Here is a 12,376-nt window from a genome sequence, read left to right as displayed (position 1 = left end):
TCCATGGCCATTCAAGTGATACTGAGCATTTTTGCATTTATTTTCCATCCCTATATATTTCTTGTTAAGATATCAGTTCACATATTTTGCTCATTTTATTTAAAGTTTATTTATTTATTTTGAGCGGGGGACGGGCAGAGAGAGAGGGAAACACAGGATCCGAAGCAGGCTCCAGGCTCTGAGCTGTCAGCCAGCATAGAGCCCGACGCGGGGCTCGAATCCACGAACTGCAAGATCATGACTCATGACCTGAGCCAAAACCAAAAGTCGGATGCTTAACCAACTGAGCCACCAGGTGCCCCATATTTTTTTAATGTTTATTTAATTTTGAGAGAGAGCACACACACAGAGTGTAAGCCAGAGGTGGGGGCAGAGAGAGAGAGGGAGAGACACAGAATCTGAAGCAGCTCCAGGCTCTGAGCTGTCAGCACAGAGCCTGACATGGGGCTCAAACTCACAAACTGCGAGATCATGACCTGAGCCGAAGTCAGATGCTCAACCGATTGAGCCACCCTCGTGCTCCAGCCCATTTTTAATTGAATCATTTGTTTCTTTGTTATGTTGTGAGAGTTATTTCTATAGTCTGGATACCAGTCCTTTATTAGATATGTCTTTTGCCAATATAGTCTCCCAGGTTGTGTTTGGGATTTTCATTTTTATGAAAGCAGCTTAAAATTTTTTTTAAAAAAATGTATTTTCAAGAGAGACAGAGCATGACCAGGGGAGGGGCAGAGAGAGAGAGAGGGAGACACAGGATCCAAAGCAGGCTCCAGGCTCTGAGCTGTCAGCACAGAGCCCAATGCAGGGATTGAACTCAGCAGCCATGAGATCATGACCTGAGCTGTAGTCAGGCGCTTAACCCACTGAGTCCCCCAGGCTCCCATGTAAGAGTGGCTTTTGAAGAGCAGAAGCTTTTAATTTTGATTGAAGTTTAATTTATCAATTATTAAATTTAAGGCTTATGGTTTTGGTGTCCTAGCTAAAAAGTTCCTGTGAATGTCACAGAGAGCTTCTGCCATCTGCCATGTTTTCTTCTAGAAGATTGATAGTTTTAAGTTTTACATTTAGGCCTATGGTCCTCTTCAACTTTTTAATTACTTTATTTTATTTTTTTCTTTGACTTATTTTTTATGTAGGGATGCCCATTTTTTCAAGCTCCATTTGTTGAAAAGACTTTCCTTTCTTCACTGAGCTGCATTGACAATGTTGTCAAAAATCAGGTGACAAGATGTGTGTGGATCTTTTTCCGGATCCCATTGTTCGGTTATACGTTGTCCCATCGCCAATACCAGACCGGGGCCCAGACAGGAGGACCGTATCAGTGTTAGCACTTAGCAGATTTTATTAATTAAAAAAAAATACACCTTGGGGCACCTGGGTGGCCCAGTCGGTTGAGCGTCCGACTTCGGCTCAGGTCATGATCTCACAGTTTGTGGGTTCGAGCCCCACGTCGGGCTCTGTGCTGACAGCTCAGAGCCTGGAGCCTGTTTCAGATTCTGTGTTGCCCTCTCTCTCTGCCCCTCCTCTGCTCCTGTTCTCTCTCTCTCTCAGAAATACATAACATTAAAAAATTTTTTTAAATAAAAAAATAAACCTTTTGGAATCAGCTGAGAATTGCAACAAAGTAGCATACAGTGCAGAGAGCTCCCTTACACCTTTCATCTCGCTCGAGTTAGTGCTTTACACACCCACGGAGCACTCGTGAAAACCAGCACACTAACATTGACACAATCCTTAACTGCTTGGAGTTCACCGGTTCCCCATTAGAATGTTCTTCCTTCCTGTTCTGGAATCCAACTCAGGGTACCACATTGCATTGAGCCATGGGGTTTTAAAGTGTTAGTTATTTATTTTGAGAGGGAGACAGTGCAAGTGGGGGAAGGGGGGGGCAGAGAGAGAGAGGGAGAGAGAGAATCCGAAGCAGGCTCTGCGCTATCAGCACGGAGCCCAATGCAGGGCTTGAACCCACGAAACTGTGAGATCATGACCTGAGCTGAAACCAAGAGTCGGACACTTAGCGGACCGAGGCCCCCCCCCGCCCCGCCGCACCCCTACCGTGGGTTTTTAGATGCAGAGGTTAACATCTCCAGCATCAGGATTCATCTTAAGCCCATACTGTCTCACATGGAGAGCTGGCTGCATTTTTTCCCTCGGGGCAACATAAAGTTAGAGGACAGAAGCCCCCCTCATCTGCGGTTCAGCTTTCTGTGGCCCCAGTTACCTGCAGTCAGTCGAGGTCTGGAAGCGGGGCATTCAGATCACTTCTGACGGATCACCAGAAGGTCAGTAGAACCTCACGCTGCGTCACAGTGTCTATGCAGTCACCTCCCTTCATGTCATCACGCAGGCTCCGTAGCATCTCCCGGCATCAGAGGGGTGAGGACAGGACAAGAAGATATTTTGAAAGAAAGATTGCATTCGCATGACTTGTGCTACAGTAGCCCGTTACAGCTGTTCTAGTTTATTCCTTGTTATTGTTGTTAATCTCCTACTGTACCTGGTTTATGAATTCAACTTTATCATAGCCTCATAGGTTCGGGGAAGGCGCAGCGTATGGGGGTTGGGTACTATCTGCGGTTTCGGGCACCCACAGGGGCCTTGGAGACTGTCTCTGTCGGAGAAGGGGGTCTACGGAACATCTCAGATGTAATGAAATATGCGATGAGTGTGACTGCCGGATCTCCTGCAGCCTTCACGTCCCCGTCTGTAAAATGGAAACAAGATAGGACTCAGTTGTGCAGATGTGGGAAGATGAAACGAGAGACTCGTGGACAAAGCCCAGCATGGCGCTGGGCATACAGGAGGCGCTCACTAATGAATAGTTAGTGCTACATCCGCAGGCAGCCTCTCTCTCTTGTGTGCTTGTGGGGGGTGGGGGGGTGGAGGGGGTTGGTGCTGGGGAGCGTACTTCCCTTCCCTCTCCTACTTCCAGGGCTCTGACTTCTTGGCACCTTCTGTTTGCCTCGCAGGAGCCCCCTCCCTCCGCCCCGCAGAATAGCTTCCCATTAAAATAGCAACGTTTAGGGTGACAAGGTTTGCAGAAGGAGCTGAACGTTTTCAGGCCAATCTTTCTGAAGCCACATTTCAAGTTTCCCAACAAATTCCCTTTGCCAGCGCAGGAACCTGTTCTCGCTCAGGCTCTAGACCCCGGCCCTCTCTCCCCCACCGGACTCCCGACCTGGCCACCTTTTCTCCTCTGCGTCAAGGTCTCAGATGCTGTCGCTTGCACGTTTTCTGGCGTGCACATTTTCAAAATGAGGCCAGCTGCACCTTTCTTGTGGACAGTGGGGGTGGTTATAGAGAGTTGATAACATTGATAAAAATAAAAATAGAGAATTAAGATATGAAAACAGAGGGCAGTTTTATAAAGTGCTCTAAGGGGCGCCTGGGTGGCTCAGTCGGTTAAACGTCCGACTTTGGCTCAGGTCAGCTCATGNCGCTCACGCTGTCTCTCTCTCTCAGAAATAAAATATTAAAAAAAATTTTTTTAAGTCCTCTGCGACCCCACCACTCAGACATTGTCACTGTGGACGCCAAGTACGTTCATTCTTTTTTCTTACAATTTTAAAAAAATAATGTGCATCGTGATGGGGGCAGCTGGGGGGCTCAGTTGTTTAAGTGTCCCACTTCGGCTCAGGTCATGATCTCACCATTCCTGAGTTCGAGCCCCATGTCAGGCTCTGTGCTGACAGCTTGGAGCTGCTTCGGATTCTGTGTCTCCCTCTCTCTCTCTCTGCCCCTCTCCCGCTTGTGCTCTGTCTCTCAAAAATAAACATTAAAAAATTTAAAAAAATATGCACTGTGAAAAAAAAATAAAGAAATTGTAGAAAAAGCCCTAAAGCAAAACATCTGTCTCACATCACCGTCCAGATCACCAGTGTGCAGGCCGGCACCCTTTGGGCTTCTCAGCCCTGTGCTCTGTGTATCTGGTGGCATAGACAAGCCTCCGCAGCTGGGGGCAGGCCCTGGGGGCAGACAGCCTGGGTTTAAAATCTGCCTCCACTGCCAAAAAGCTCTGTGCAACTTACGTGACTTTTCCAGGCCTCACTTTCACTATCTGTAAAATAGGCACATCATTGGAACCTACTCCAGTTGCTGAGAACACCACACCACACCTGGCACCGGGAGCGGTGAAAAAGGCAACAGCGAGTAGTCCCTTCGTTTTCAGTTGCTGCCCAACAAATTACCACACAAACCTCTTGGCTCCAACGGCACCCTTTTGTTATCTCACGTTTACTATCTCACAGGTTTGTGTGGCTCAGGGTCCCTGGCGTGGCTCAGCTCTGTCCTCTGCTCGTGGTCTCACAGGGCCACAGTCAAGGTGCTGGCTGGGGCTGGAGTCTCACTGGGAGCTGGGGGCCTCTCCCACGCTCACACTGTTGTTGGCAAAATTCATTTCCTCCAAGATGTGGACCCCATAGTGGCCGGTTTCTTGCAGCTCAGCAGAGAGGCGGGGCTGCTAGGACTCGCTGGACTTTCACGTTGCATCCCCAGACCCTCTTCTAAAAAGCCATTCATTGTAGGGGCGCCTGGGTGGCTCAGCTGGTTAAGCGTCTGACTTCAGCTCAGGTCATGATCTTGCAGTTTGTGTGTTTGAGCCCCACGTTGCACTCTGTGCTGACAGAGCCAGGACCCTGCTTCGGATTCTGTGTCTCCCTCTCTCTCTGCCCCTCCCCTGCTCATGCTCTGTTTCTCTCTTTCTCTCAAAAACAAACATTAAAAAAAAAAAAGAAAGAAAGAAAAGACCCACTCAGGGAGGTGCCTGGGTGGCTCAGTCGGTTGAGCATCCAACTGTTGATATGGGCTCAGGTCATGACCAGGTTCATGGGATTGAGCTCATGTTGAGCTCTGCACTGGGTGAAGCCTGCTTAAGATTCTCTCTCTTTCTCTCTCTGTCTCCCTCTGCCCCTCTGCCCTGCTCACTCTCTCTAAAATAAAAATAAATTAATTAAAAAGGCCCACTAGGATAATCTCCTTTTGATGAACTCAGAGGCAACAGACCCAGGACCTTAATTACATCCACAAAATCCCCTCTGCTCTGCCCTGTGATGCAGCATAACCAGGGAGGTGAGGTTCCATTGAGCACGCAGATCCTGGCCACACTCAAGGAGAGGCAGGATGCGGACCACAATGGGAGGGGGTCTGGGGGTCCCTGGTACTCCTAAGGCCTCACTGTCACCTGGGTTTTAGTTTGGGGGCAAACTAGAGAACCTTAAGCTGTATCCAAGGATTCACACTTGGTGAAGAAGATCCCATTCATCCAATCAAGTATTAGAACTGGTCATGGTTTTAAATAAATGAATAGGCAGGTTCATTCAGAAAGCAGTGATTGGTTTGCTAGTTCACTCATTCATTCCATAACTCATTGCTGTATCTGTGCCCCCTCCCCCCCGGGCTTAGTGTTAAAACATGTAAACTCACGTGGGGACTGATCATTGCAGGATCTTTTATTGAGCATTCGCTTCAACCACGAGCTCTACCTGTGCACTCTACATATTAGCGTCTTTAATCCTCACGATAACCTTGTGAAGGACACACTAACATCTCTTCTATTTTGCAGAGGAATTGACATCAAGAGAGGTTGTTTAACTTGGCCAAGATCACGTCCCCAGAAAGCAGCAGGGCTGATTAGGGTCCGGGCACTTTGGCTCTAGCACCTGTGTGCACAGCACTGTAAAGCACCCTGCTTGCCACTAACAGACACGCTCACAGGCATGATGTCATTTGGCTGGGAGGTGGGCAGGCTCCTTTCCTCTCTCTGCCTTTCTCTGGATTCTCTTTGGACAAAGAAGTCCGGTGGGGGAGAAAGGCAAGTTTTAGCTCCGGTCATGTGCCACTGCCATAGGGGAAGTGGCCATGGGTCCCCTGGCCTGACAGGGCAGACCTGAGCCATGGACAGGAGGCATTTCAGGGCCCCCGGTGACTGCGTCCTCAGTCCCTGTCAGGAGCCCCTCTGAGAGCAAGCGTCAAAGGGCTGGAGTTTCTCCCCCGGCGTTGGGCATCGCACCATATCACTCAGTCCCTGCCTTGCTTCTCCGCCCAGCAGGCCAGCGAGTTCTGGGGATTTTCTGTGCATCAAAAACGCACACGGCAGCTGTGGGTTGGATGTCCCTCCCCGCACGCCCCCCCCCCCACCTCTTCTGCTAATTTGTCAAGGACACTTTTTTCTCGGAGGAGGATTTAAGGAAGCTGAGGGCGGAAATCTTGATGAGAGCTTCTGGACACACCTGGTTCCTTGCAAAGGTGGCTCTGTGTGGCTGCGGAAGGTAGAGACGAGCATTTCGGTGTGGAAGACCTAGTGGCCAGGCACAAACGCTGCAGCCCTGGGCAGAGCGATTTGACTCTGTGCCTCGGTTTCTCCAAGCGTAGAGAGGAGACAGTGTCAGTCTCTGCGTACAGGGGTGCACTGGGAGGATCCCAAGGCAGACGGGCCTGGCAGATGTAAACTCTCGGAATCTGTGAGTGCTTGTCATTCCTGAGCAACATGGCTTCCTTCCTCTCACGAAGACAAAGGCCCCTGCAGTGGCTGCTCTGTCACATCCAGGTCCTTCTTCCTCCCAGGGGACACTGCTCCCTGCAGACAGGCTGTGCCTGACACTACGCGACTCGCTCAGGTCCCTGCTCTGAATCTACACNGGTGGCAGGGTGGGCACTGGACAGAAGCTGGGCCAATCAAATCCCTGCCCTGTCAAAGGGTTCTGGCTGGAGAGAAACTCGCTCAGTTCTCCGGGCACTTCTGTGAGCTGCGGAAACCTGAATAATTTACTCCCGGTCATCTGGCCTCCGCTTGGCTGGAGTGAGGAGACCAACGTCCTGTCCGCGCGTTTGGGGGGCGTTGGGGGAGTGTTTAGTTTGATGAATCGGAATTTGGTGAATGAATGATGAATGAATGATGTTCTGCTTTCTACTCCTCTTGCATCAGTCCTCAATCATTGCTTCCTTTTAGAAGACGGCAGCCTTCCTTCTTTCCTTTGTTCTTCATTTTTATTAGTTTTAAACTTTCCACTTATGAAATACTGCAAATCTGAGAATAGGATGAGAAATTTCCGCACACCTGCTCCCAGCTTCAGCAATTATCATCCTGAGGTTCTTTTTAAAATATTTTGTCCCCTGTCTTAACTGGGAGAGCAGGGTCAGAAGTGTTGGGAAATTTAAAAGCAAATCTCAGACACTGAATCATTTCACCCAAAATACTTCAGTATGTAGCCTTTACAGTGTTTATTTTCCAATAACCTTAACACCGCAGTCACACTTAACTAAAATAATAATAATTTCCTAAAATGTTTTTTTATTTTAGAGTGTGAGAGAGAGGCAGAGAGAGAGAGAGAGAGAGAGAGAGAGAGAATCTCAAGCAGGCTCCAGCCTCAGCAAGGAGCCCATCGCAGGACTTGATCCCATGACCTGGGGATCACGACCTGAGTGAAATCAAGAGTCAGATGCTCAATCGACTGAGCCACCCAGGTGCCCCAATGATAATTTAATATCACATAATATCCAGTACATGTTCAAAATTTCCCCCACTATCTTAAAAACACTTTTACTGTAGGTTTGCTCAAATCCTGCCGAGGTGTTGCGAGTGACAGAAACCCAGTTCAAACCAGCTAAAACCAAGAAGGGGGATCTGTTGGATTCCAGAAGGAAGCTGGGAAGTGGGAAGTTGAGGGGCCCTCAGGGACTCTGGATGCAGAATCGATCCAGCCAAGGCTGTCTCTGGCCCTTGCACTGCTCTGCTTAGCTTTATTTCCTTAGACTGTTCCGCAGAAGGCGGGATCATGACCTCAGGCACTTGCATACCTACCTTCCTCCAATTTTGCATGGTGGTTAATGTGTTTTTCTTCATCTGGTCCCTTTTGAATGGGAAGGGCTTTGATTGGCCCAGTTTCTGTCTAGTGCCCGCCCCGTCACCAATCACTGTGACCAGGGGGTGGAGCCTGGTGACAAGGGGGTGGAGCCTGGTGATTGACAGCACGCTCCACTCTCCAGGGTCTGAGTGAAGGGAGGAGCCTTTTGCCAGTGGGCGGCGCTTTCTGTCAGCTAGAAAGTGGGCAGGGTCCAGGTCAGGCAGAAGATAAATCGAGACTGCTAGGATGTTTCTAGGTGCTCCTGGGACACAGGTTTCCATTGTCAATAGGCCTGGAAAATTCTGAACTGAAGATAGTTGAGCTGCCCCTCCCTTCTTGAAGCTAAAACTTGTGGTGAATTCCTAAGAATGCAGAAGAGAATTTTACATACTTGATCTTGGAAATGTTTTTATTTTTATTTATTTATCTTTTTATTTTCATTCATTCTCTAACGAAGGTGAGGGCAAACCAAAAAAAAAAAGGGGGTGAAAAATCCTACTTTTTATGTGTAAAGCACAGAGTTACAGATAGCATGTCAACAGATAATGTGTCTGGTACTAAGATTTCACGAGGTGGGGTAAGGCAGTGAATAGGGGGAAATGTCCAGAAAATCTCCTTTAGTGGCTTGGGGAAAAAAAAGGAAAATGAGACGGTTGCGAAGCAGTTTTTGTTTCCATCTGGGCCTCAGTTTCCTCATCTGTAAAATTGGGATAATTTTACGGTGACCAATTCAGAGAGTTGACGGAAGAATCTACAGGCATTTGTGAAGACCTGGGACAGAGGAAGCGCTATGCATGAGGTGGGTACCATCGTGGGTGTCATTGTTGCTGTTTGGGAAGCATTTTTATAAGTATTTGAAAGTTAATAGGCACAGGTCTGGTGTCAGGTCAACTGGGTTTGAAAACTTAACCTTTGAATTTTTGAACTCTGGATTTTCTTATTAGCAAATGAAATAAAAAAACACTTGGGGGCCCTTGGGTTGCTCAGTTGGTTGAGCATCCGACTTCGGCTCAGGTCATGAGTTCACGGTTTGTGGGTTCGAGCCGCACATTGGGCTCCGTGCTGACAGCTTGGAGTCTGGAGCCTGCTTTGCATTCTGTCTCTCTCTCTCTCTCTCCCTTTCTCTCTGCCCGCCCCTCCAAAAGTAAGTAAACATTAGAAAAAATGTGAAACAAAAAAGTCTTGTCTTGTTGAGTTGCCGTCAAGGTTAAAGGGAATAAAGTCGGTAAGGTCTCTGGAACCCGTTAAGCACCTATATTACTGTCCCCTTCTGCAGATGGGAAGGCTGAGGCCCTGAGCCTTGGAGAGATGTGCTTAGGGAGGTGGAGCTAGCCCCTACCCCCCTTCCCCCCGGCCTGTGCTCCCGCTGGCCCAGCCTTCAGTCAGCCCCTGGTTTACTGCTCCCCCTGGGAAGTCCCACCGCTGCCCTCCCCTCCCGGTCACAGGGCGCAGCTCAGAGGCCCTGCGAGCTCTGACAGGTGTGAGATCTTCGGTTTTATTTCCCTTTTCTATCTTTCCCTTCCAGACGTAACTTTGCCTTTGTCTGAACAGAACAGCAGTGACGCCGGAGAAAGCGCTGGAAATTTTGCCTTCCCTTGTCTCTGCCCAAGTGCTGACTCTGGACACCGCCAGCGGCCTCAGCTGTTCCCTTTCCTTCTAGAGGCGGTATGTACACACAGGCCCGGGTGTGGGGCTCGGACTCCCGCTTCCCAACACCCGGTCAGGGCTCGGACTGCTTTTCTCAGCCCTGATTTTCTGGGTCTGGAGACAGTAGCCTCTGGGTTTACACCCCGATAACTGACTCCGTGCGCTTGCCCTTTCAAACAGGGAGGTCGTGGGTCCTGGGCTCTCAAGATCAGTTGCCTCGACATAAATTCTTTTTTTTTTTTTTTTTCAATCTGCTTTTAGGGTGTGTCACTGTGCAGGCACTGGGTGTGACCTCCACCTGGCGGCTGGCTCGGGTCCTGGGTGGGGGGGAAGTGGAGGGAGTGTCAGGAAGGCTAGCCTACCACCGCCAGCTTGTGGCTGGTGCCTGTCTGCAAATCAAAGGTTCTGTCTGCTTTGGGAGAGACGTTGGGGGCAGCAGAAGCTTTCAGAGGCTTCCTGGAAGGTTTAGGAGAGTCAGGTCACCAGAGTCGTCTGGCTTGCAATCAAAGTCTCATCTTCTATCCTGTGCTGATTGCTTGACCCTGGCCAGGAAATGTAACCTCCCCAGGCCTCAGCTCCCTCGTCTGCAAGTGGGGACAAAGTCTCTGCCTTCCTAACAGGGCTGTCGAGAGGGTGAAGTGAGCGGCTGCATCTAACCCCGCCCACTCGGTGAAGGTCAGCTGTTACTAATGGAGGCCCAGAGCCCTGTGTGGGCCGACCCCGTGCGCCTCGACACCTTTCTTTCTAACCATGTCCCCTGCTCTGCTGCCTCGGCCACACTGGCCCTTCCCAGGCTGTACCAGCCTGGTGCAGGCTTTAGATGCTTAACCGACTGAGCCACCCAGGCGCCCCTCGATTTTATGATTTTCATTGTGACTATGAGGAAATTTTAAATCACAAATAGAGTATGCATTGTTTGGACGGGACAGCGCTGTGTTAGAAGGCACATGCCATGCAGACAGGAAGGAGGAAGGGAGGAAGGAAGGAAAGGAGAGAGGGAGGAAGGGAGGGAAGGAGGTACAAAAGGAAGGAAGGAAAGAAAGAAGGAAGGGAGGGAGGGAAGGAAGCGTCAACTCTTTCAGAAGCTGTTCCCATAGGACCCTAAGGACTCACCAGTGAGCCCAGAACCCCCCTCCAAGTCCAGTCTTAAGGCATCAGCCAAGGGACCCCTTTCTCTCTAGACGATGCCCCAGCTGCCACTGTCCCTGGTTCCCCACAAGGCCCTCTGGGCCAGCTTGCCAGGTCTCCTCCCTCCCCCTGGCCGAGAGTGACCTTGGGTAAGTCACTTAATCCCTTGATTTAGAGCCTCTCTCGGTGCAGCCCGTCCCCATCTTTCGTCCTCATCAGCAGGGGGTTCGGTTCGATTTTCACACCCAGCTCTCTGGACCAGGATCCTCTGGGATCTAAATCCAGACAACAGGGCAAGTAGTCCGGGCTTTCTGTGACTTTAATTATCTTCTGCAAACGGGTCAATCATCCCCACAGGAAAAAGGGATGAGCCCCAGAACACATATTTGGAAACCTCTGTCCTGTCTTGACAAAGGGCTTTCTGAGAATGTGGCTGATTCTTCATCGTTACACAACAGAGGGAGGATTGAGCAAGTGCGGCCGCCGAGAACGCCAGCTGGATTCAACTGGATTTTGTCTCGAATATTAAAAACAGGTCACTTTTCTTCTCAGCCCTCTGAAGATGCGTGGGTTGGCTGGGCACGGCTTCAAGGGCAGGACCGATTGTAGGTGGTACCAGAGGGTGTTTAGAGGGGACATATTTTCATCACGGGCCTGGCCTTTCGATTCCCCAAGTAGCCGTGCAAAGGTCCACACCCCGCAGCCTGGCTTGGGAATCGCAACTGACGGACATGAATAATGAGCTTGCTTTAGTGTCAATGTTACTGGGATTTTTTTTTTTTTCCTTTTAAACGAAGTCCGATTGTGATGATGGTAACATGTTTATTGTCCTGGAATTGCAAAATGTAGGAAAACATAAACATGAATTGAAACCCGGAGTCTCATCATCCTGTGATTCTCACTGCAAATATCATATCTCTTTTGTACATAATTTATTGTGTTCAGTATTTTGCAATAGTGCTACCCCACTTCTATGCCATGTTAGACTTTTTTTTTTTGCTCTATGTCAAGACCATTTTGTCATCCTATTCGATATTGGACAGCGCCATGAATGACTGCACAGTACTTCACTTAACCAACACTTATTTAGACAATTCTCCATTGTTGGGTATTTAGGCTGATTCCAGCTTTTCGCTATTGTAAATAGCTCTACAGTGGACATCCTTGTACCTAAATGTACACATCTCTGATTATTTCCTTAGGGTAAATTCCTAGAAGTAAAATTACTGCTGAAATGCTTCACACATGTTACGACTTTTGAGAAGTCCTGTCATATTAGTCTAGAAAGTTTATGGCAATTAACATTTCCAACAGCAGCATCGGACTCTTCTCTCTGGTGTCTCCTTACCCCAACCAGTCCTCGTAAATGTCAATTAAAAACAAGCTTGGGGCGCCTGGGTGACTCAGTCGGTTAAGCGTCCGTCTTCGTCTCAAGTCATGATCTTGTGGTCTGTAAGTTCGAAGCCCGCATCGGGCTCTGTGCTGACAGCTCGGAGCCTGGAGCCTGCTTCGGATTCTGTGTCTCTCCCTATATATGTAAATCTTCCTCCTGGTGAAAACCCCTGTTAACAATCTGATGACTATTTCTTCCAGATTGTTTTCTGAGCACATGCATTCATGCGTGTGTATGCGTTTTTTTCCAGAGCCGAGATGACCTATGCAGATCACTTTGTACCAACTTTCAAATTTCACTGTGTGTTATCATGACCTGTATGAACCCTTGTTCTTTTCCGTGACCCCACAACATTACACGGCAAATC

At 49.1% G+C, this 12,376-nt stretch overlaps 1 long non-coding RNA gene across 4 annotated transcripts in view; it reads left to right on the top strand.

Moving 5' to 3' along the window:
• LOC144243265 (uncharacterized) overlaps window positions 1-12,376 on the top strand; it is a 40,557-nt gene that overhangs the window by 10,122 nt on the left and 18,059 nt on the right. Inside the window, exons 2-3 of one of the 4 annotated variants that reach the window (XR_013338593.1) lie at window positions 9,393-9,506; window positions 10,974-11,151. This is a non-coding gene — a long non-coding RNA (uncharacterized LOC144243265). Of the gene's footprint in view, window positions 1-9,366; window positions 9,507-10,973; window positions 11,152-12,376 lie in introns of all 4 variants that reach the window. The other 3 variants (XR_013338591.1, XR_013338590.1, XR_013338592.1) reach the window with 3 other exon arrangements.

Source organism: Crocuta crocuta, unplaced genomic scaffold (assembly GCF_008692635.1).
Source record: "Crocuta crocuta isolate KB4526 unplaced genomic scaffold, BGI_CrCroc_1.0 scaffold27, whole genome shotgun sequence".
In the NCBI taxonomy this organism is placed as follows: domain Eukaryota; kingdom Metazoa; phylum Chordata; class Mammalia; order Carnivora; family Hyaenidae; genus Crocuta; species Crocuta crocuta.
The sequence above is the reverse complement of the archived record's forward strand: the minus strand, read 5'-3'. Positions and strand labels throughout refer to the sequence as shown.